At 35.5% G+C, this 24,351-nt stretch overlaps 1 protein-coding gene across 1 annotated transcript in view; it reads right to left on the bottom strand.

The window, feature by feature from the left end:
* The window catches only part of LOC123306840 (unc-112-related protein-like), a 48,586-nt gene that overhangs the window by 23,116 nt on the left and 1,119 nt on the right, over positions 1-24,351 (bottom strand). The window lies entirely within an intron of this gene.

Raw genomic sequence — 24,351 nt, 5'->3', positions numbered from 1 at the left:
TCAGTTTGTATAAACTTCAATTATGTTCGTCACATATTTTCCGAAGAGATTCGACATTGTGATGAAATCGTAATAACAGAAACTTTTACGTAGAACGGGCAACATAGCGTTGATTTAGAACTCAAAAATGTTTTGACAAGCTTCATAACCCCACATTTTCGTACTATACAGAGTGAAATGTGTCAAATTTCCATGGCCAACCGAGTGCTAAAATAAAAATGAATGGAGTATAGTAGGGTGTTTTCGGTATTTCGGTATACCGAAAGATGCAGAGTTCTGAAAATATTTTAGAAAGAAAGTTCAACCACAACAGGCAAATTCTCATCACAAAATTGTAGTTAATTCTCAAGTCGATTCACCATAATCGCCCGATAAACCATCGCATTTTATCATCTTGTAGATGACATTTCCGTTCATTTTGTTAATAATTCAAGATATACAAATGACTAAATCTGATCACCACCATGACTTACATTCGAAGATAAAAAAATCATCTCTCCACAACGATAACGTAATGCGCTTCGAAGACAAGGTCAGACGAATTTGAATTATGTACATGAGATCACGAAAATATTGCATACATAGCAACCTAGAAATGAGAAAGAATTCCATGAAATACACACATACGTATCTAATTTATATTAGCGAGACTTACATGCGCTAAAATATTGGTTGATTAATATGGTTGACATCATTTTGTTCCAGGCGTAACAAGACCTTGTAGATTAATCACTCCTTTTAAGCAGTGGAGTGCGTAATATCGAACATCGAATAAAAAACTAGCTACTCTGAACATTTCTCATAAGAGAAAAGTTGGCGTGTGCCAAATGTGAGAGAAGACTTCATCGATAAAATTTGTTTGAATGGCACTCATATTTTTTCTTTTTACTATTCTTGATAGAGCATATCAAGTTACACATCTCAACTCATTTCGGAAATGAAGGAATTTGATTTTAATTCAATGAAATAATTCAGGCACTTTAAAAATGGAATGTTATGGCTTGTTTGCACCAATACCCCAAAGGAGTACTTAACTAAGCGCCGTTTAAAGTTAATGAACGCTTAATTTTATTCAAAGTTGCACGACTATGGCTTAACAGAATCTTAAGTAAGGGGCCCTCAAGTTTTATATCTAGTGATATTTCAGATTTCAGTTCTTGATTTTGGTCCAACTTCATCCCAGTCCAATAAAGCCATTTCATTGGTTGACCGGTTGCCGATGGTCGTTGTCATTCCAATAACCTAACTTAATTGTCCTGTCAGTCAGTTTCGAGTAAATTATTATATTATTATCAAAGAGTAACAACTTTTGTTGCTGAATTAGCATTAATATTGATAATGATAATGATTGTCAAATACAGGGTACCTAAGCATATATAAGTACAACACTTTCTTTGTAAGGTCGTATGCGAATTTGTTTTATTGATGTTGAAGAGGAACGTGAAGAAAATGTCCTTCCTAGTTAGTACGAATGATTGCCAAGCAAGTGGTAGTAATTTACAAAGGGCACTCAACTTCTCAACAGAAGAAAAGAGTTTGTTGCTAACAATAGTATGATTTGTGAAACAAAATTGAAAATTGAAAGACTGATGGCATTACAATAAAGGCAAAAGAAAAGGCTTGATATTCAATAATGAATTCATTCGATTTTCAAAATCCATAAAAAATGGGAAGTTCTGCAGCCAGTTCAACAAATTATTATAGGTTAGAATCCCGCCCTTAAATATTTAAGTGGTCATTACAGGAGCGCTTAAATTTTAGGTTAACTTTAGGCATTTAAATGTCACTTAACAGTTGGTGCAACGTAATAAGTCAAGAGTTCATTTTAAGGGACACTTAACACTAAGTGCGTTTGGTGCAAATGGGTCTAAAAAGCACATTCAATTGAAGGACCTTTTTGTCTCCTGTGTAACGCTATATTTTTGAGAAAAATCTAAGAAGTTTTATGGCACATTTTCGAAATCGACAAAATATCAATTTTTGGTTATATGAAGACTTTTTTCCTCATCTAGTCTACAAAAATTGCCATAATTAAGCAATTTGAGTACCCTGTATATAACCGAGTACAGTACTCGAGTGCACATGAAATCTCTTAAAATATCCTCAGATTATAAGTACTCAGATACCGTACGAAAATAAGCTCGATACCTAGATAAATATTTGTTCCTTCGCTCGAATGAAAACACTATAGAAAGAACTCGGATTCTATCTAATTACTCTGTATACGGAAGTCTGCGACTACTCCGTTTTCAAGTGGTCTCTCAAGAGGTTTTCTATTTACATAGGAAAGGAAGCACATGTCTGTGAAAGTGAAGTAGATAATTTATTTCGAATAAGAGACAGATGTACAAAACGAGAGATGAAGATTGATGCTCCTAAGATAACAAATTCCAATTTACAAATCGATGCTGTTTCCTTACACCCCCACGCTAATATATACATGGTGATTGATTATAAATGCTCTCCCTTGAGTTTTGATGAAATCAATTTGCCATATTAGCCATATTGAGGATCCTTTCCGAAACGCCCAGTACATTTAAATGCCAAACAGGAAAGATTGTTATTTTGAAAAATCTTCCCCGGCTGAACTATTGAAAAAATTGTAATGAACAAATATTTTTTCAGGTCTGCCCTGAAGAAACTTCCGAAGAAATCGTAACTTTATTTTGTACAAAAAATAACGTGGGAACAGATCTGTTTTACAACGGTTGAACAAAACAGAAATTTTAAAAACTAAAATTTTCTACATTCCCTTCTAATTATTTTTCAGGTAGAGTATGATAATTTCCTGTCTTCATATAATGTAATTTCGGTAAGAATAATAATATTACAGAGCAGTTTCTACGTATTTAATAGTTAAGTAAATAATCCATTTGAAAACATTTTGGGATGTCGAACCTGAAGTGTATTTTTTAAATACATTCAACAAAACGAATATGTACAATTTATTTCACTATAATCATTAAGAATACATCGAAATAGTTGAGAGATGATCATACTCTTGTTCGAGATTCGGTCCAGATAAAAATGTTAAAATGTTCAACCTTTAAAATTCGAAATTCCTGCAACATTTTTTTTTTAATTTAACATCTAGATATGTCTCTCTTAAAGACCCAGCATTGCTGTCTCTAATTACCTCCACAGGGTGTTCAGAAATTTACAGAAAATTGCAACTTTCAGTAATACCCTGTATAGCATCAAATTTGATTGAAGTTCCTGCAGACACGACATCAGTTGCTAAACTACACTGCGCAAAAAATTAACGCACATTATGGAAATCTCAAATTTATTCTACAACTGAAGGTGTTCTCAATGATAATTATTTTTATCAGAATTATGCAAAAGATGATATTATCAGATTTTGAATGTATTGGCTCCATTCTAAAATCAGTTGTTTTCGATCAATTCTAGTGATCAATAGTTTTTCTTTCGTTTGATTTTCTATACTCGATCGCTATGCAACGCGAAACACGCAATTTGACCCAAGAGGAATGTGCCCAAGCGGTAGTTTTGCGAGAAGAAGGGTGGACATACACAAGAATTGCAGAAAGGTTGGGAGTTTCCCATACAAGTGTGTCCAGAATGTTGCAGCGATTCAGGGAGACAGGTATGAATGTCCAAAGACCAGAACAGGGTAGACCACGGGTAACAACTGCCATTCAAGAACGTTACTTGAGAGTTTCTTCGTTGAGACAACGGTTTGCAAGCGCTCGCCTCCTTCAAATTCAGCTCGAGCAAACTCATGAGGTGCAAATTAGCACTCAGACAATAAGAAATCGCCTCAGAGAATATGATTTAAGGCCTCGTGTCGCGGCAAGAGGCCCAGCTCTTACCCCAGCCCATCGAAGGGCGCGTTTGGATTTTGCGAGAGAGCATATCCATTTGGAAGAGGCCGATTGGGAAAGAGTTCTCTTCACAGATGAGTCTAGATTCTGCCTCTACCATTGTGATCGACGTTCCCTTGTATACAGACGTCCACATGAAAGATATGCTCAGTGCAATTTCCTGAATACTACTGGTTTCGGGGGAGGATCGATTATGGTATGGGGTGGAATATATTTGACTGCTCGCACAGACATAGTGGTCGTTGATAATGGAGCTATGAATGCTGATAAGTATATAAGGAACATTCTTGAAGAGCATGTAGTGCCATTTGCCCCATACATTGGTGAAAATTTCATTTTTATGGACGATAATGCCAGACCCCATCGTGCGCGCATCGTTCAGGAGTACCTTGAAGAGGTTGAAGTCTCTCGAATGGAATGGCCAGCAAGAAGTCCAGATTTCAATCCGATTGAGCAGGTTTGGGACAACCTCAATAGAAGTCTGAGAAGTTCAGAAAATCATCCAGCTACTCTTAATGACTTAGGAATCCAACTCGGGGAAATCTGGGAAGGATTAGATCAGAACATTTTAAGATCACTCATTTTGAGTATGAACCGTCGTTGCCGAGCTGTAATTAACGCAAGGGGTGGAAATACCAAGTATTAAATCACTTATCAGCATTTCAGTATTTTGAAAATTGTTTATTTCTCTTCTTTCACATAAGATTCAGTGAAATCCTGAATTTTTCTTCCATTTAATGTGTCTTGTTTCGTTCAAAACCTTCCCGAGAGAACATAAAAAATAAGTTATAAAGTCAATGTAGAGTTAACTTTCATTAAAATTGAGATTTTCAGAATGTGCGTTATTTTTTTTGCGCAGTGTAGGTTACGAATGACAACAAAATGATCAAAATCGATGCAACCCTCAAATTGTTTCATTTCAAAATGAATTTGGTGGAACATTTAGCGGTGAATAACCTTGTGTACCTTCCATATTCGCGTATCATCGAGGAACATTCCGTGTATGATAAGAAGTCAACGAGGAAAATGGATTGCTCGAATGTCGATTAAATTTCACGGCACAGTTCCTGAAATGGAGTTTCGCACGTGTTATTTCGACGTTACGGCGGCGCTGATAATGAGGTGAATGGTTTTCGCGAATCTGGGTCAGTCGCCCCAGTTCACGATTGAAAATGTGGGGTAAACGGATAGGGGTAGCACGAAAGATGCGAAGAGGGTCAAATTCTGGCCCGCGTTTTTTGTGACCACAATTGGAGGCTTGTTTATAATTTTTGGCCCTCCAATTGTCTGCCAGCTCAATTTGCTTGCTAACAGCACCAATCAGCCAATCGTATGTTTGTTAAAAATATGAGCGCACCCTTATTTTGGGTTCACCGTAGAGCTTCCATTTTTTATGACCATAATTTTGAGGCCTATTCAACATCTTTACTCTTCTAATTGTGGGAGACAAAACCTCCAGCCCGTTATTCTGCGAGTACCAAACCAAGAACAGAACTAAAGAAAATATCCAATTAAACACCTAATGAAACTTTTTTTTTGAGAATAAAAAATCTACACTGGCAGTATTAAGCGAGTCGTTAGCCAGTTGATCGAACAATCAATGTCTTCTCTCTGACTAATGTTAAGCAAACAGAACCAAACAGCTGATCGACATAATTTTGGGCTCATTTAAAGGCTCCCATCGTAGAGTAACCCATACCCAAGCTTCGGTAAAGTTAAAGAAAAATTTCCTGGTGAAAACCTCAAAATATCCGTCGAAAACTATAACTTACTAAAGAGTAGGTTGTAGTAAATCCAAATGTTGGATGGACGATAAAAAAAACATAGCTAGAGTTAACTGGTATTTAGAAGCAAGAAATGGTGAAAGATAGAAGAAACTTGGGGAGGCCTATGTCCAGGAGTAGCTCATGAAGAAGAAGAAAGAACAGTTGATCAAATGAAATTAAGTTTTTCACTTCACTAAGGGAAATGAAAATTTGTATTAAAACTTGTAATATGTGACTCGGTCATTCATTGATTTTTATTTTCAGTGCTACGAAGTGGATAAAAATTTCAGGGCGTAAAGACAATGACCTGAGCAAACACTACTGACTACACCATGTGCAATGGTCATTTTACTGCAAGTCAAATGAGAACTGTTCATCCATGTAAATTTTTGTATGCAGAAAACATTCCTTGCTTGAAGGGCCCATTTTGGGGGAATTTATGACATTTATACGTCCATTCAATGCTTCCCAATTGCTACTCCTTCAAAATATTCAGAAATGCAAAAGTTTTATTGATTTCGTTTTGGGAATCCAGTGGGTGTCAAATGGTTGTTTGGAAAGTCAATGTTTTATGAAACCTGCTGTGAGTGTTTTGTTCATTCATTAATCAATTTGTAAATTGTGTCATGAAGAGACCATATCAAAAAAGGATCATAAAAAAAGCATAAATAAACTATACTGACGTGCTAACATACAGGTCTTGTATACCTCTGTAAGGTTTTCTTTAATTGTGGATCTGGAAATTATGCAACTAATATGTGAAGAACTGAAATGTATAAGCTATGATGGTATATTGAATATTGATTTATATAAATTTCTGATATGAATTGTATGAATTCAACTAAGTTTATCGATTCAAAACTAATGTATTACACACAAATTACTTTTTTGACTTCAAACAGGTCCACATATACTTTTTTGTCCTATTCTAGTCGATATTTTAAAATTTTTATAAATTTTTTATAAATTGTAAATAAAACCATAGCTTATCCAACAGTGTTTTTCATTGATATCAACTTATTCCAAACAATGTTCAGATGAAAACTAACGTCCTGATCACAAAACAAAACCATACTTCTGTTATGTCGCTCAGGATATGGGTTATCTGGTCTAAACAAAGTCTAAATTAAAATTCAATACAAGCGGTGGAATTCGAATTTAGCGCCCTTTTATTATGAAACAGGAAACTGTTATTAAACAGTTTTTCTGTATTGACAGTACGATTTTAGCGCCATCTCATTGTCAAATGTGGAAAACGCAGGTCAAAATGTAGCCGGTTTTTAGTACTAGAGATATGAGATTGATAACTGACAATAATTTTGGAACATAGATTAACTTTGTTAAGGTAGTCTGTGATGTTAGAATCAAATAAATCGATCACCATTCATATGTCATAGAACTCATAAAAGAAAAGTACTTAATGCTACGGTTCAGCCAGGGTTAATTAAAACGATAGACGACAACTCTACTGGCAGGGGAAATAATGGATCACCTCTTGAAAATGTTTATGGAACTCAAGATTCTTGAGGAAAATAAGCCACCTGTGATCAACAAAAAGAATTCTACACCAATTTTGAAGTTCGTTCAACCACAATTTAAATTTTTTTTCCGAAAATCTAGCGTTAAACGAAAAAATTGCAAGAGACAAGAAGGTCTTTCAGATGAACGTGCTTTTAAAGGGCTTAACAATTTTCAAAAGACATTGTGGCCCAGTGAAAAGTGTCCAAAAGAGTCCATCGCCAAAATATATGACTTCACATATACTAAAACTGCTACAGGGTGAGTCTTCAACTCGTACAAATATTTAAACAGTAGATTCTTGAGGTCAGAAGAACACTTTTTTTCTATACCATTTTTCCGATTCGACCTTGATAAAAAAATCTAGACATTTTCGAGTTTTCATAATGAGCTATGCCGCACCTGAAAAAACAAAATTACCTTCAGAGCAAGTAGCTAAATTTGTGACACTAGACATCTGTGCATCTTTCAGGCCCGTTTGCACCAATCCCCCTTAAAACGAGTACATACTTAACTAAGCATTAAAGTTTAAAGTTAATGGACGCTTAATTTTATTTCCAGTTGCACGACTGTGGCTTAACAGAATCTTAAGTAAAGGGCCCTTAAGTTTTTATATCTAGTGATATTTCAGGTTTTTATTTTGGTGCAACTTTATATTAGTCCAATAAAGCTATTTCATTGGTTGGCCGGTTGAAGATGATCATTGTTATTTCATTAACCTAACTTTATTGTCCTGTCAGTCAGTTTCGAGTAAATTATTATATTATTATTAAAGAGTAACAACTTTTGTTGCTGAATTAGCATTAATATTGATAATGATTGTCAAATAAAAGGTACCTAAGTTTATATAAGTACAACACTTTCTTTGTAAGGTCTTTTGTGAATTTGTTTTATTAATTGTTGTTTTATTAATGTTGAAGAGGAACGTGAAGAAAATGTCCTTATTGTCCTTGTTAGTACGAATACGATGAATGATTTCCAAGCAAGTGGTGGTAATCTACAAAGGACACTCAACTTCTCACCAGAAGAAAAGAGTTTGTTGCTAACTATAGTATGATTTGTGACACAAAATTGAAAATTAAAAATAACTGATTGCATTACAATAAAGGCAAAAGAAAAGGCTTGGTATTCAATAATGAATACATCCAATTTTCAAAATCCATAAAAAATGGGAAGTTCTGCAGCCAGTTCAACAAATTATTTTAGGTGAAATCCCGCCCTTAAATACCTAACGTCCGGTTTCATAATCAAATTTAAAGTCACTTTAAGCTTAAAGCTTCCTTTACTGTCATTTTTAGTAGGGTTAAAGGAAGCTTTAAAGTTAAAGCGGCTTTAGGTTTGATTATGAAACCGGCCGTAAGTGGTCATTATAGGAGCGCTTAAATTCAAGGCTAACTTTAGCCATTTCAATGTCACTTAACAGTTGGTGCAACGTAATTTAAGTTAAGGGTTCATTTTAAGGGACACTTAACACCAAGTCCGTTTGGTGCAATCGGGCCTTACTCAAATAACGTTGCACCAGCTATTATCTGACATTAATATGGTTAAAGCTAACCTTTAATTTAGGTGCTCCTGTAATGACCACTTAAATATTTGAGGGCAGGATTCTACCCTAAAATAATTTGTTGAACTGGCTGCACAACTCATTTTTGATGGATTTCGAAAATTGAATAAATTTATTACTGAATACCAAGCCTTTTCTCTTGCCTTTATAGTAATGTCATCAGTCTTTTTATTTTTAATTTTGTTTCTCAAATCATACTATGGTTAGCAACAAACTCTTTTCTTCTGTTGAGAAGTTGAGTGCCCTTCGTAAATTACCACCACCTGCTTGGCAATCATTCACCGTATTCGTACTAACAAAAACATTTTCTTCACGTTCTTCTTCAACATTAATAAAACAAATTCGCATAAGACCTTACAAAGAAAGTGTTGCACTTATATAAACTTAGGTACCTTTTATTTAACAATCCTTATCATTATCAATAATACTGATAATTCAACAACAAGAAGTTGTTACTCTTTGATAATAATATAATAATTGACTCGAAACTGACTGACAGGACAATAAAGTTAGGTTAATGAAATGACAACGATCATCGGCAACCGGCCAACCAATGAGAAGGCTTTATTGGACTAGGATGAAGTTGCACCAAAAGAAAAAACTGAAATATCACTAGATATAGAAACTTAAGGGCCCCTTACTTAAGATTCTGTTAAGCCACAGTCATGCAACTGGGAATAATTTAAACCGTCCATTAACTTTAAACGATGGTTAGTTAAGTACTCCCTTTTTTCAAGGGGTACTGGTGCAAACGGGCCTTGAACTGAGCCGATTCCGAAAAAATGCTAGAAATAAAGTGTTTCTTTTGACCTCAAGAATCAACTCTTAAAATATTCGTATGAGTCAAAGACACACCCTGTATACCAAATTCAGTGATTTTTCGTATGATTCTGAAATAAAAAGAAAAGTCTATTTTTAGGAGTGAAATTCAGGGGGCTCTAAACCCGAAAAAAAGGTGGAAGAGGCATATAAAAAACAAAATTAGGGGTCCGCTATTCCTGTCTCGAGAATCTGCGACCAAACTTCGGGACACCCTGTAGAAATGTGCGAAACTCAAAACTGAAATGAGCACGATAAGTTTCAAACAACGAGATAAAACCAGGAATGCGTTGTCTCCAATTCGTTTGTTTTACTCTCGCATAACAACCCGATGAAATTAATAATAGAGCGTCTTCCGCTCCCGTTTAAATTTAGAGAGACGTTTTACGTAACCGACACGTGACCATTTTAGCGAAACCGCCGCTTTGCGACTACGTAGTTCAATTATTATTGATAAGGCCCAACATCGTCGTCGCCTATTTATCATTATACATGTATAGGTACATACATACAATAATAATGGTGAATCGACCTATGACTATGAGAGCTCGGAACATACGTCGAGTATGCGTTCACGACGGATATCCGGTAGATAAACAAAACTCACTTGTTTTGCGTAATACCAAACTTCCTCCGCGACTCTCTCGACGCTTTTTCTCGTTTTTTCCATGTAAATTTCGTCACTTCCACTCGTGCCCAAGGAAAAACATCCGACGATGAATGCATAGGGGAACGTTCTTAGAAATTAGACAATCTATGCCAAAGTGATCTAATTTAGCTGTTGCTGGTACTTCCAGACTAGATAGGTGAAAAACGTTGAAAGGAACATTGAAATTGAGATGAATTTTATTTTATTCTGCCTTTTGTCAAGGATTTTAATATCTTAACTCAGAGTTTTTGATGTGTAGATGTATTTGCCACGGTTATTGTTCTGCTTGTTCATTACTCTGTTAGGTTCAGTTTGAATTGCCCTGAGGATGGCCATGTAAATAGCCGAAACCTTGGCAGTATGGAATAACCCGATAATTTTTTCATTCAAACGTTGAGAGTCCTGAACTCGATTCTCGTGAAAAGTCCATTAGTGAAAACCGCTTCATGAAATCTTCATTTTTCTTGAAGATACAACCAAATTTTGATATTTTATCGATTTAGAAAATGTTCCATAATAGTTGGGGAGCCGAAGAGGGAAATTCAGGATTTACTCGAGCGTGCATGTCAGATTAATATAAGGGGAGATACCTTGGGCCCTGTAGAGTACCTCTACCAAACATTTGACCTGAATATAGGGGGAATTGTCTAGGACAGCCTGTCAGATTAGTAAAAAAAAAAAACGATCATTGTACATACTCGAGCGTGTCAGATTGAGATATATATAGTTAATAACATGTTGAAAAGTACATATATATTCTCTTAATCTGACAATTTAAGCGTGTCGAAAATGTATGAGAGGGCGCCAAACTTGCAAAAAAAAAACGTCACGTGTACATTCCCGAGCGCGGTGGCGTTTTTTCTTATTTTGAAGCTAATGATTCAAGAATAACGGAAAAAATATAATCTGACAGTTTTAGCAAGCCGAAACAATAAAAATTGGCCATAAAGGTCACAAAAATCAGTTTTTTTTGAATAATCTCCTTCCCTGGGCTTCAAATCTTTTTCGCATTCATTATGAAAGCTGTTGAGTATTACATTTTCTACAAATTTTGTCCCAAGCAATTTTTTCTACGTTCAAACGTTTTTGAGATATATGGCGATTAATGCGAGGTGTTTAGCGATACATGCTGAAGCGAAAATTCACTCGTTGGAAAATAGTACATTCTAAGGTTGTCAGGGACAACACTAAAATTTTCGTGACTAATTTCGAAATTGTCATCATAGAAATACCTTGTAATTTTGACAATTGTAGATTAGACTGGGATTCTACATTGACCTTGCTCTTTCGCATGTAAGGCTAAGCTTCTCGCCTTTATCGCCCTCTAACTCGAGAATAGTTAAGAGTATGTAAAATTGCTTCAGACAAAAGTTGTGTAAGATTTTATTATCTACCACTTTCATAATGAATTTAAAAACGATTAGAGGTGCAGGATGGGAAATATTCGAAAAAAAGGGATTTTCATCATCTTCAAAGTGTCAGAATAAGAAACCCCCCCCCAGATTAGTGTCAGATTAATGGATCAGCACTTCTACAACACTCAGATTAACCATCTATATGAAAATCTGACACGCTCGAGTATGCACAAGTAACGATTTTTTTTTACAATCTCAAAAGGACCGCTGTGAAACCTTGCGTCAAGTCTAAATTGTCAGTCCCTTGAAAAGTTGCTTCCTTTGGGTCCAATTAGCATATCCTCCAAACATCTGACACGCTACACATTTTTTTACCATTTTCAACTCTTCCTTACGGCCAGTCCCACCGCGCAAACTGTCAGATAAGCATGAATTCATTATCAGAGACACGTTGAGCATATACAGTAGCTTAATCTGACACGCTCGAGTATGTACACCTGACGATTTTTTTTTACATCTTTGAAAACTTGTAGACGTTTTCCCCACCGCTGAAAGTGCATACATCATACATCATAGAACCTTTTTTTCTTTCTACCATCTAATCTTCAAAATCGACTAGTTCTCCACGACGCTAGAGTAAATCCCGATTTAGCATCGTCGGCTCCCCAACTATAACTTTATTTTCGAAAATATCTAAAAAAAAAACATAAAAACTTTCTACAGATACTTTTTCACTGGGAATACGACACTATAGGGTGTTTTCAAAGGTGAGGTAGAGCTCATCAAAATAAGCTGTTTAACCAGTAATGGGGAATTCTACTCAATTTGGGTTATCACTGCAGATGCAAGTTTAAACTAAATAATTATGAGTTTCTTTCATGATTTTTTCAAATGCACCGCGGAAACTATTCAAAATCATTCTTCAAATATGAGGTTTTAAAATTCGAATGGCTTCGTTTCTAGTTTACGATTTGGCAACAGCGCCTACTAGAAAATAAAAAGAACAATGGCGTGTTTATAAAATAACAGCTGTTGATATATAATCATCATAAGGAGCGTATCTCACTGGCGAGCCTCAACAGCAACCGCTCATAAAAATCCCGTAAAATTTTATGACCTTCCTCGTTCGTCGCAGACTTCATAGACAGCCATCTTCGTCTATCTCATCAAGATAGTGTATTTGTTGTCCTTTATTAACAACGCGTATTTCAGTCGATGTTTCCAACTTGTGCAATAGAAACGAAAAGCTTTAAATTTTAAATACCATTTTTATTTTTCGTCTTTAAGTACTTTGAATATTTTTTTTTTTGGGAAACGGTTGAAATGATTATTTCAAAATGTGACGTTTCAAAGATATTTCATAAAAAATACATCATTTTCGTCAGAAGGAGTATTCCCTATTGTCTATACTCGGGTTTCATAAAGCTTGATCGCGGAATGAACTCTTGATTGACCAATAGACGTCGATTTGTTTTCAATCGATAATTCAGTCATGATCATTCAGAATATCATTCTCGCATCAAATTATGATTTTTAGACGTCCATTCAGTTATTCTCAATTGCTTATTTTGCAATATAATCAGAAATAAAAAAGTTTCAGTGATTTCGTTTTAGAAATCGAGTAACTGTCAAATCGTTGATCGGACAATCAAAGTTTTATGAAACCAGCATTATATAAAATATACAAGATGGCCGAGATACAACCCCTAGAAGTTAGACAAAATTTCATTGAATTTCAAGTACGGGACTGTGGAAGGTGACTCCGCCATCGCAAAAACAAAACATAAACATATGGCTGGACAATGAATGGTTCAGTACCAAGTTCATCGGATTAGATGCATCAGGTCACTTTTGACAGAATCATAATTGTTGTATCGTGCAATTTAGGGGGAAAAAAAAATGTAGAAAATCTAGGCAGTTTCTTGAAAGTGCTCATGTTAGTTATGTTGAAAAAGTGCTATGATGTTCCCCCATTTCATCCCATTTTTACGACTATTGTTGGAATGTTCGAACAAGAAGATTGTGATGCCCATTGTGAAAAAATTCGTGAATAATTTAGACGAATTTTAGTGGTGAGATCTTGAAGTATGATTCTCTTTTTTACACTTGTGTCCTAAGTATTTTCTGTCAGTTGGTATCGAAATGAGCCATTTCATAAAATGGTGTAAGTAATTAAAAAATAATGAGAAAAATTCAGCAATCCTAAGTTTCCTTTTTCATTACCACGTAAAATATCGAACGAGCCAATATCCTAAACGAAACCACATGGTCGAATCAGGCGATAAGTTTTTTTCCACTGCTTTGCGATAATTCATCTAACAAACGGTCTAGGGTCCTATTAGGATCTATTTCAGTTATCATTTTTAATTTTTTTTCCATTTTGAAACTTTTGTATTTTTGGTGGAAAGCTTCATTTTGACCAGTTCTATCTTCTGTTGAAAAAAGAGCCTCCCCTTCAATTACATCCAGTATAAATAAAAGACGATCTACGAAAACAATGTAAACGCATCCCTTAAACCTTAGCAGTCTCAGTTTTCTAGACTTTTCAAATCGATTTCGCTCCAGATCGTTTCCTCCGAAATGCTGAATCGATTACTAAAAGTTCCGCAACCGCATCTATATCAATCGACGACGATCCCGAGAAATTGACCTCGTGAACTTGATCGCTGTTTCGAATAACAACCGTGAAATATTATTGCTCGAATGTTTACATTGTCGACGACGGTCATCGGATTTCATCATCACCTATCTCCGTTCCAAGATAGAATGTGCAGGTCGTCGTTCGTATCGACGCCTCTGGTGTTATCTCCTTAAACGCGAATCATGCTAAAGTAGGTATGTATGCGGTGTTGATGTAGGCGACTAGAAAGTAGCCAAGCTATTTGCCTTATTCGGTCTGACGCAACAATCAACCATTCATTGATTGAACAATATTTATGTAAATTTCCATCTCGTATCGATTATTCGATTCACGAACAGAACAGAGAGGCTGATGAATTTTACGAAGGGATTTGTTATTTCCAGCACAACTGAACAATAAAAGAGTATAGGATATAGGGTATCCAAAATTGCTTGTTTTTATCTGTCTCTGGTTCATTCATTGCTGCTTTTCGTTACCGGGAATAAATCTACAAAAAGACAAAAAAAAAAGAAAAAATCGGTGCGAACAGGGGCTAATTGTGACTGTGAGTCCTCCTGTGACCGAAAAGATCCAACTGTGACCTACAGATCCTTCCACACTCCGGGCATGGATAGTCACCAAACAGATCTGGCTACCGCTCTTTTCTTCTCGAGTGTCCATTATAACTGTGTACCATAGAACTCCACTGTGATCTATCTAACGCTAGTTGTTCCCAGTTATGATTGGCATTAACTGATTTTAGGGATTGATGCTTATACTGGCCCCCAGGTTTCCGAGCTCCTTCTGTCAATTCGCCATACAGAGCTATTTTGGGGAGTCTTGTGTCTTGCATCCTCAGAATGTGGCAGCTCCATCTGAGTCGGGCCCCCGTTACTTTAGTCTCAATTGTTATACAACTCGCGCGCTGCAAGACTTCTGCATTCGAAACTTTGTGGAACCATCTGATGTGCATTATCTGTCTTAGATCACGTTGTTTCGTTTTTTCAAGCTGTTCAATTTGTTCCCTGTAGGGCGTCCAGCTGTCGCTTCCGTAAAGAAGCGTTGGGAGGATGACTGCTTTGTAAACAGCTGTCTCAGTCTTCAGATTGAGGTCGTGATTTTGAAACACTCTGTCCTTTAGCTTCCAGAATGCCCGTGATGCCGAATTGATACGGCTGTGTATTTCCATGTCCAGGTTAAAACTAGTATTTATGAAGCTTCCCAAGTATTTGAACTGCTTGACCTGTTCTAGAGTTTCATACTCAAGGCTGATATATGTTTGAAGGCTTTCTGACTGACTTACCAGGATTTTGGTTTTGTCAATATTGAGTCTAAGGCCCAAAGCTTGGTATATATGTTTATAGTTGTCCAACATTATCTGTAGATCCTCTGAGATGTTAGCGATAAGTGTGCAGTCGTCTGCATATTGAAGTTCCGTGATAAAATTTGTACGGGTGTTTGCTCTGAGGTGCTTCAGGTTAAACAGGCCTCCATCAAATCTGAATCTTATTCCAACACTTCTTACAAGCATACTCATGTCAGCAATTATCGAGAAAGCTATAGCGAAAAATATTGAACAGTAAAGACGCTAACACGCAGCCTTGTTTTATTCCAGAGTTGGTTAAGAAATGGTCGGTTGTAGAGCCATTATGCTGTATTCTAGCGGTGTTATTGGTTTGGAGGCTTTTAAACACTGCTAAGAATTTTTCGGGTAGTCCAAGGCGGGCCATGATTTTCCATAGCGCTCTCCGATTCACCGAGTCGAAGGCCTTACTTAAATCGATGAAGGCTGTATAGATCCTTGATTGTTGTTCACGGGCCTTCTGTTGCAGCTGTCGCAGTGTGAAAATTAGGTCCATCGTACTTCGATTTGATCGAAAGCCGCACTGGGATTCAGTTATGTTTCTGGTTTCTGGTACTTCTAGACTAGATAGGTAAAAATGCTGAGAGGAGTCCTGAAATCCTTGAAAAGTCCTTTAGTGGAAACCGTTTCACGATATAACCGAATTTTGATATTTTGTCGATTTGGAAAATGTGCCATAGCCTTTTTAGTTTCGAAAATATCTATAATAAAAACGTTTAAAACTTTCTACAACATGCACTTTTTCACTGGAAAAACTAAACTGTATTCATTTTTATTTAAATCTTATGTACTGAGACTGGAAAAAAATGCAGGGTGTCCTAAGTTCGAGTGCCTATTAGACGTTTCTGGAGAACTGGACATACTTTTGTAATCTGAATCTGAAAATTGGGATTATGCTTTTGTTCGAAATTCTTTACTGAGCTAAAATATTTTTGGAGTTTGAGCACTTCCGGTTGTACAAGGAGTGAAAATAAATTCGTTTAAAAACTGTTTTTTTCGATTTTTTCTATTCTGACATGATTGAGTATTCAATGCTGAATTCATTTATGTTGAAACCATGGTATTAATTCAAATAGTTTTCAAAATATCGAAAAAAACACTGACAAAAAAGGGAGATATGCATATTCAGTATTATGTTTGTTATTTTTATTCAGAATATCTTGAACACAAAACGTTTTCACATTTTTGAATTCCAAAAATGTGGGAATATTGTACTTTTATGGGCAAATCTCGATTCCAATTTTTGAAACAACATTTGGAACATCCTGTGACAAGTTTTTGAAAATTCATAAGATGTCAAATATTCCCACATTCTCCGACCTCTAAAATGTAAAAACGGTTTCAAAAAAGGTAGATATGAGTATTCAGCAGTATGTTCGTTATTCCTATTCAAAATATGTTAAGCACAATACGTTTTTTATCAGTGTTTTCTCAATATTTTGAAAACTATTTGAATTAATTGAATACAATTTCAGATTGCGAATATGTCCAGTTCTCCAGAAACGTCTAATAGGCACTCGAACTTGGGACCCCCTGTATATGTCGATATAAGTTCGGTTTTCGGAAAATGACATCAGACCTTTTTTGTAGAGCGTTAAATTCTGTACAAAATATAGAAAGGATATTACAATGCAATTGATTGTTCATAAGTTATAAGAATCTGAGAAAAAATCAGAAGAAAACAAAATTTGTTTCCGAGATATTCTTATATCGAAAAAGGTCGATGCGGACAACCTAAACATTAATACTAAGGGCCTATTTTGGCATTCAAACGAAACAACAAGCGATTGTAAATTTGTAGTACATGTGGCTAGTGGCTACTGGCACACTTCATTATGAAAACATAAAATGGCTATATCTTTCTATCACCACCAAATCGGAAAAAATGGTATGGGAAAAAAAAGTTTTTTTTTGAGATACTATTGAAATATTTGTACGAGTCGAAGAATCTACCTGTATAGACGTGAAAACATCTCTGCCCTCCTTGAATCAGAATCAATTTGGAACTTCGCATTTTTTGTTACCATAATTTCAAGGCTTGTTTATTTATCTCTAGTTATCCAGTTGTTGAAAAAATCGTGAATTCTACTAGCTTAACGTTAAGCTTACAAAACCCAACAGCTTATCGGATAGTTATCAAGAATCCATAACCATAATATCAGTCTGCTTTTAAGCTAATTTATTATTCAACCTATTGGAAGTTTTTGCCCCACTACTATTGGGGAAACCGCGCATTCACCCTATTAACATTGGCTCTTTTGTTTTCTATGTCACTTAGTACAACGAACGTTTAAATTTTAACGTAAATAATTCGTTCAAAGCGAGTACATTCTCCGTTTGTTTTATGATAAGCAACTTCGTGTTTATCGCACGTAGGTACGTTAAAAAAAACATATACGGAATGCGGAAACACCAAACGTAGAGATTCACGAATCTTCATTATATGGCCCATCATTTCCTCATCGAGAGTTCATTTCGATACACGGAAAAAAACGAAGAGAATTGGTTTGATCCGAGTAGAAATCTGAAAGGACTAGGAAGATTTTCCACGTGCTTAAAAACACTGAAGTTTTCATGATTCATCGTTCCTTTTTCCCTACTCAATTCCAAAGGTATATTGAACAACGTTCAACTCGTATTTCAGTCGGGATTATTCCAAATTTATTGTTGTGGTTGAGGTTTTTGACACAAGATCAATAAGCCATTGAGAACTGCTGGCCAACGAATTAATTTGTTGGTTATTCGTTTCTCTCATTATTTATCACAAACCAGAGCTCGCGACATTGATCATTTGTATGAGAACGAAGAACGACTCCTGAATTCTTAGTCATCGACAATATTTAGTCTGGCACGGAAATAGTAACGTCAATTTGTTGTGATGTTCTTAGACCACCTTTATAAATAGAAAAAAAGGTATTAAATCGGTCTCGTGGAAGTTTTTGCACTTCAATTATTCTGATTTAAAATAATGGTCCATTTATTCATCTTCATTTTTCAATTATTTCTATTATAAAGGATGCAGAGGTCTGAGAATATTCTAGGGAGAAAGGTCATCGTCGCAAATTTTCAGCACAAAATTGTGGTTAGTTTTCCATAAACGTCCGATAGGTCATCGCGGTGAATCACCCTGTATAGCTATTTGGTGGGAACTTCAACAGTAAGCCATACCTTGGGTAAAAACTCAACGCTTTATGACTTGTTGGGATTCTTGTGGAAAAAATATTTTGGAATATCAGCTATCTAACGATGAAAATATACCGAGTGTCCCAAATTCGAGTACTTATTAGACGATTCTAAAAAACTCGACATATTTGAAATCTGAGAAATTGGGATTATGATATTATTGCTTGAAATCTGAGAAATTGGGATTATGATATTATTGCTCGAAATTCTCTACTGAGCTTAAGTATTTTTGGAGCCTGAGCATTTCTGGTTATACAAGGTGTGAAAATGAATTTGTTCAAATTTTTTGTTCCTAATATGATTGAGTATTTAATGTTGAATAAATTTTTGTTAAAACCATTGTACGAGGATGTATTGATATCTAGTTAGCCTGTTCCAGCTCCATGCATAAAAAAATATTGCGTTACCATAGCAACGAACAAAAACTGATTAGAAGTGTCAGTGTGAAGTTTAAGGTCAAAAAATTAAAACCAGGGGGGTGAAACTCCCTCAGTAATGACGTGAACCGAATGAACTGCTGCCATCTCTGAAAGGTCAGCGAATTAATATAAAAAAATGTTAGTTTCCTACGCTGATAATTCTGCGCATAAACTAGAGTGACTTTGTAGCATAGACTAAGTTAATCTTTGATTCTGCGCCTATGTGGGAAATTGATATGTCAAATGATCAATCATTCGATTTCAAGTTTTTTTGTTCATTTTATTACAAGTTTTCGTTGGGAAGAAATATTGTTGTGTACCTAAATTCAAGAGCAACGAGTAAAAGTGAAAGAAGAGAGAAAAAATTGCCTGTTCTTACGGTTCTTTATAGAGTTATGGTTGGCATAATTCTTCAGAAGCCGGACTATTAGGAATTCGAAGAATAAATCTTTTCTGATTACGTAGGATGTAGTACCAAAGAAGAGGTATGATTTTTTCATGAAGCGCTTGAAATCTTCTCCAAATTTGAGGTATTTCAGCTCATAAAAGATAGATAAGTTTCATTTAACTGATTTTTGTTTGTTTATCAATCATATATTCTATTGTTTTTCAATTATCATATGTGAACATTTCATCTAATAAATTGTATATATGACCTCAGAGTATTATTTGTTACATAGTTGTCTTTAAATAAAATAAAATAAAATTACCTTATCAAAGCGTAAAGAACGCTCTCGACAAATTAATCGAGATTAGTTTGCTGACGTTTAAGAGATGGCGCTTTTCTTCGTAACAAAATTTTATCTGAGAGTTTCCCATCTATAATGTTTATCTATGATTAAAACAGAGTTACGCAATAAATTCAGTCAGTCCCCGAAAATATCGATGCAGTTCATGACATGATTTTATCAGACCGTCGAATTGGCCTAAAACGGATATCTGAAGCACTGAATACTTCATACGAACGCTTTCACCAAAAAGTTCACGTCAATTTGGACATGAGAAAAATTGCTGCAAAATGGATCCCCAAAAGTTTGAATGTTGACCAAAAGCGTGCAAGCGTAGAAGCATCGCGTTCGATCTGTGCTCGATTTGAAAACAATGTAGACTTCTTAAACCGAATTCTTATTATGGATGAGACTTGGGTACCTTTCTACGATCCAAAAACCAAGCAACAAGCGATGGAATGGCGACACTCTGGTTCTCCAAGACCTAAGAAGTTTCGTGTCCAAAAATCTGCTAGAAAAGTTCTTGCTTCAGTTTTTTGGGATTGCCATGGAGTAATCATGATTGATTTTCTGGATAAGGGTAGAACAATAACCGTAGATTACTATTCGACATTATTGACCACTATACGGAAAAAAATTAAAGAGAAAAGACACGAAAAGCCGAGCGAAAAGCTATCCAAAGGTGTTTTGTTTTTGCGGGACAACGCCCCTGCACACGAATCTCATGTTGCCATGCAAAAAATTCGTGATTTAGCGTTTGAATTACTAGAACACCCCCCTTTATTCACCAGATTTGGCTCCATCCGACTATCATCTCTTTCCTCAACTGATGAAAAGTTTAAAAGGTAGTAAATTTTCTTCTAACGAGGAGGTAATAAAAGCTGCGGACGTCCGGTTTGCAGAGCAAGAAGAAACATTTTTTTTTGAAAGGTCTAGAGACGTTGCAGGTTCGTTGTAATAAATGTATCCAATTAAGAGGAGATTTGTTGAGTAATAAAATATTTTGACATTGAAATTTTGTTTGTTTCTAACGTAGGCTAAGAATTTTTCAATATGTATATCTTCGTAGTTATTCAAATAGTTTTCAATCAAAGAATTATTAATTTTAGGAGCATTAACGTATTAGAACACTATCATTGTTTTTCTTTGCGGAATCCAACGCAATCACAAAAAAATAGAGTTCTCTTTTGAAAAACGAAAGTTATGGGCAAATATTGATCCCAATTATTGACACAACCTCGGAACACCCTGTACAATCTTTCCACATTCTTCGACTTCAAAAATGTAAAAACAGTTTAAGATATTTAGAATAAGAATAACCAACATGATACTGAACACGCATATATCCCTTTTATCTAGTTTTTTTCGATATTTTGAAAACTATTTGAATGAATACCATGGTTTTAACAGAAATGTATTCGTCATTGAATAATCAATCATATCGGAATAGAAAAAATTGAAAAAAGAAAAAATTTTGAACGAATTTATTTTCACTCCTTGTATAACCGGAAGTGCTCAGCCTCCAAAAATATTTCAGCTCAGTAGAGAATTTCGGACAACATCATAATTCCAATTTTCAGATTTCAAATATGTTCAACTCTCCAGAAACGTCTAGGCACTCGAACTTGGGACACCCTGTATACTGGTTGCGGCATCAGAAAAGACGCAAATCACATAAAAGATGAATTTAATCATTCACAAGGCCAATATGAAGCTGAAATCTAAATAAATTCAGTATAACCCATAAATCAATTTAAATCCACGCATCCGATACAAATCCTTTCGAAGAACAAAATACAATTGGCTTCCGTTGATCGTAACGCACTATTTATTATTTGTGATGGATAGAAGAGACAAATATTTATTAATTCGATTGTCACTGACCTAACCCATCACGAAAATCGCTTTTAGATCGTTCCACTTTAACCTTCCATAAAATATCTCTGCATTGTCGCCGATTATAACCAGTGTCGCCATTATATAATCTGAAAAATGTTATCGCTATCTCTCTGCTACTGTAATTAGTCTCGCTGATTGTTAATCTTCGCTGATTCTGCTCGCAATTCGAATAACAATAACACTGGATAGAGAAGGGAATTTTTTTAAAATCATTCCTTGGAACTACACTGCGCAAAAAAATTAACGCACATTATTGAAATCTCGAATTTATTCTACAACTGAAGGTGTTCTCAATAATAATTATTTTTATCAGAATTATGCATGCGTATGTTATCCACTTTCAACGGTTTTCTTCAATACAGATGTTTTTTCCCAGCAGGAATACAAAAAGATGATATTATCAGATTTTGAATGTATTGGCTCCATTCTAAAATCAGTTGTTCTCGATCAATTCTAGTGATCAATAGTTTTTCTTTCGTTTGATTTTCTACACTCGATCGCTATGCAATTTTACCCAAGAGGCATGTGCACAAGCGGTAGTTTTGCGAGAAGAAGGGTGGACATACACAAGAATTGCAGAAAGGTTTGGAGTTTCCCATACAAGTGTGTCCAGAATGTTGCAGCGATTCAGGGAGACACGTATTAATGTCCGAAGACCAGGACAGGGTAGACCACGGGTAACAACTGCCAATCAAGAACGTTACTTGAGAATTTCTTCGTTGAGACAACGGTTTGCAACCGCTCGCCTCCTTCAAATTCAGCTTGAGCAAACTCATGAGGTGCATATTAGCAATCAGACAATAAGAAATCGCCTCAGAGAATATGATTTAAGGCCTCGTGTCGCAGTAAGAGGCCCAGCTCTTACCCCAGCCCATCGAAGGGCGCGTTTGGATTTTGCGAGGGCATATCCATTGGGAAGAGGCCGATTGGGAAAGAGTTCTCTTCACAGATGTGTCTAGATTCTGCCTCTACCATTGTGATCGACGTTCCCTTGTATACAGACGTCCACATGAAACATATTCTCAGTGCAATTTCCTGAATACTACTAGTTTCGGTGGAGGATCGGTTATGGTATGGGGTGGAATATCTTTGACTGCTCGCACAGACCTAGTGGTCGTTGATAATGGAGCTATGAATGCTGATAAGTATATAAGGAACATTCTGGAAGAGCATGTAGTGCCATTTGCCCCATACATTGGTGAAAATTTCATTTTTATGGACGATAATGCCAGACCCCATCGTGCGCGCATCGTTCAGGAGTACCTTGAAGAGGTTGAAATCTTTCGAATGGAATGGCCAGCAAGAAGTCCAGATCTCAATCCGATTGAGCAGGTTTGGGACAACCTCAATAGAAGGCTGAGAAGTTCAGACAATCATCCAGCTACTCTTAATGATTTAGGAATCCAACTCGGAGAAATCTCGGAAGCATTAGATCAGAACATTTCAAGATCACTCATTTTGAGTATGAACCGTCGTTGCCGAGCTGTAATTAACGCAAGGGGTGGAAATACCAAGTATCAAATCACTTATCAGCATTTCAGTATTTTGAAAATTGTTCATTTCTCTTCTTTCACATAAGATTCGGTGAAATCCTGAATTTTTCTTCCATTTAATGTGTCTTGTTTCGTTCAAAACCTTCCCGAGAGAACATAAAAAATAAGTTATAAAGTCAATGTAGAGTTAACTTTCATTAAAATTGAGATTTTCAGAATGTGCGTTAATTTTTTTGCGCAGTGTATTTCTTTTTTATGATATTTAATGATTGATTGATTTCGTCTGGTTCATTGTAAATAAATAAAATTAAAAATATTGGGTATATTATTTTTGTATTCTACTTGTTTTTTATTTTTCTAAATCTAGAGTAAGTATGCGGTAGCAAGAATATTTTCTTTAATTTTCTGTCGAGTTTTCTATACAAGAGTAATTTAATTTTCAAATTGTTACTCGCTCTGTCTGAACACATTCTCAATTTTGTGTTTTAATCCTTATTTACTGGATTTTTTAATTTTTTTTGCAGCACGTTTGGAATTTCCACTAGCGCAAATTGTGTTCATTGAATGATTCCGCAGCTATGACGTAATAATAAGGCGGACAACCCACTTAAATCGATTGAGGTTGGTCAGGACATTCTTAAGAAATGACAAATTTTCCAATGAAAACACAAGAACCATGTAATTATAAAAATTTACAAGGATCAAATGCGAATTGTAATTAGAAGACATATATAGTTCATTCAAGAATTATTGACACCCTTGAAAGTCTAGATGCAGCTTAATAGCTGGTCACAAAAAATCTCAAATGATTTCTGTATGTTCAATCGCATAACTAAAATAAATAAATAAATATAACCTAGAGGAGTAATTGAAACGAAGAAAAACTTATATTGAGAACGAATTAATCAGCATTCAAATTGATAGAAATTTTTTTTCAATTTACTGATCAATTTAAGAACATTTAAACAACAGTACAGAATTCAAAATATCTTTGGTCAGTGCATACTTATAATGTAATTGATCAGTGGTCAGTGTTTGATCACAATACCAACCTGCATTCGGCAACTCAAAATCTCTTTTTAATTTTAACCACTCTGTAGATATGGATCAGCAATTCTTTCTGATAATTT

This window comes from Coccinella septempunctata, chromosome 2 (genome assembly GCF_907165205.1).
Source record: "Coccinella septempunctata chromosome 2, icCocSept1.1, whole genome shotgun sequence".
Lineage (NCBI taxonomy): Eukaryota > Metazoa > Arthropoda > Insecta > Coleoptera > Coccinellidae > Coccinella > Coccinella septempunctata.
This window is presented reverse-complemented; position numbering and strand designations above follow the sequence as displayed.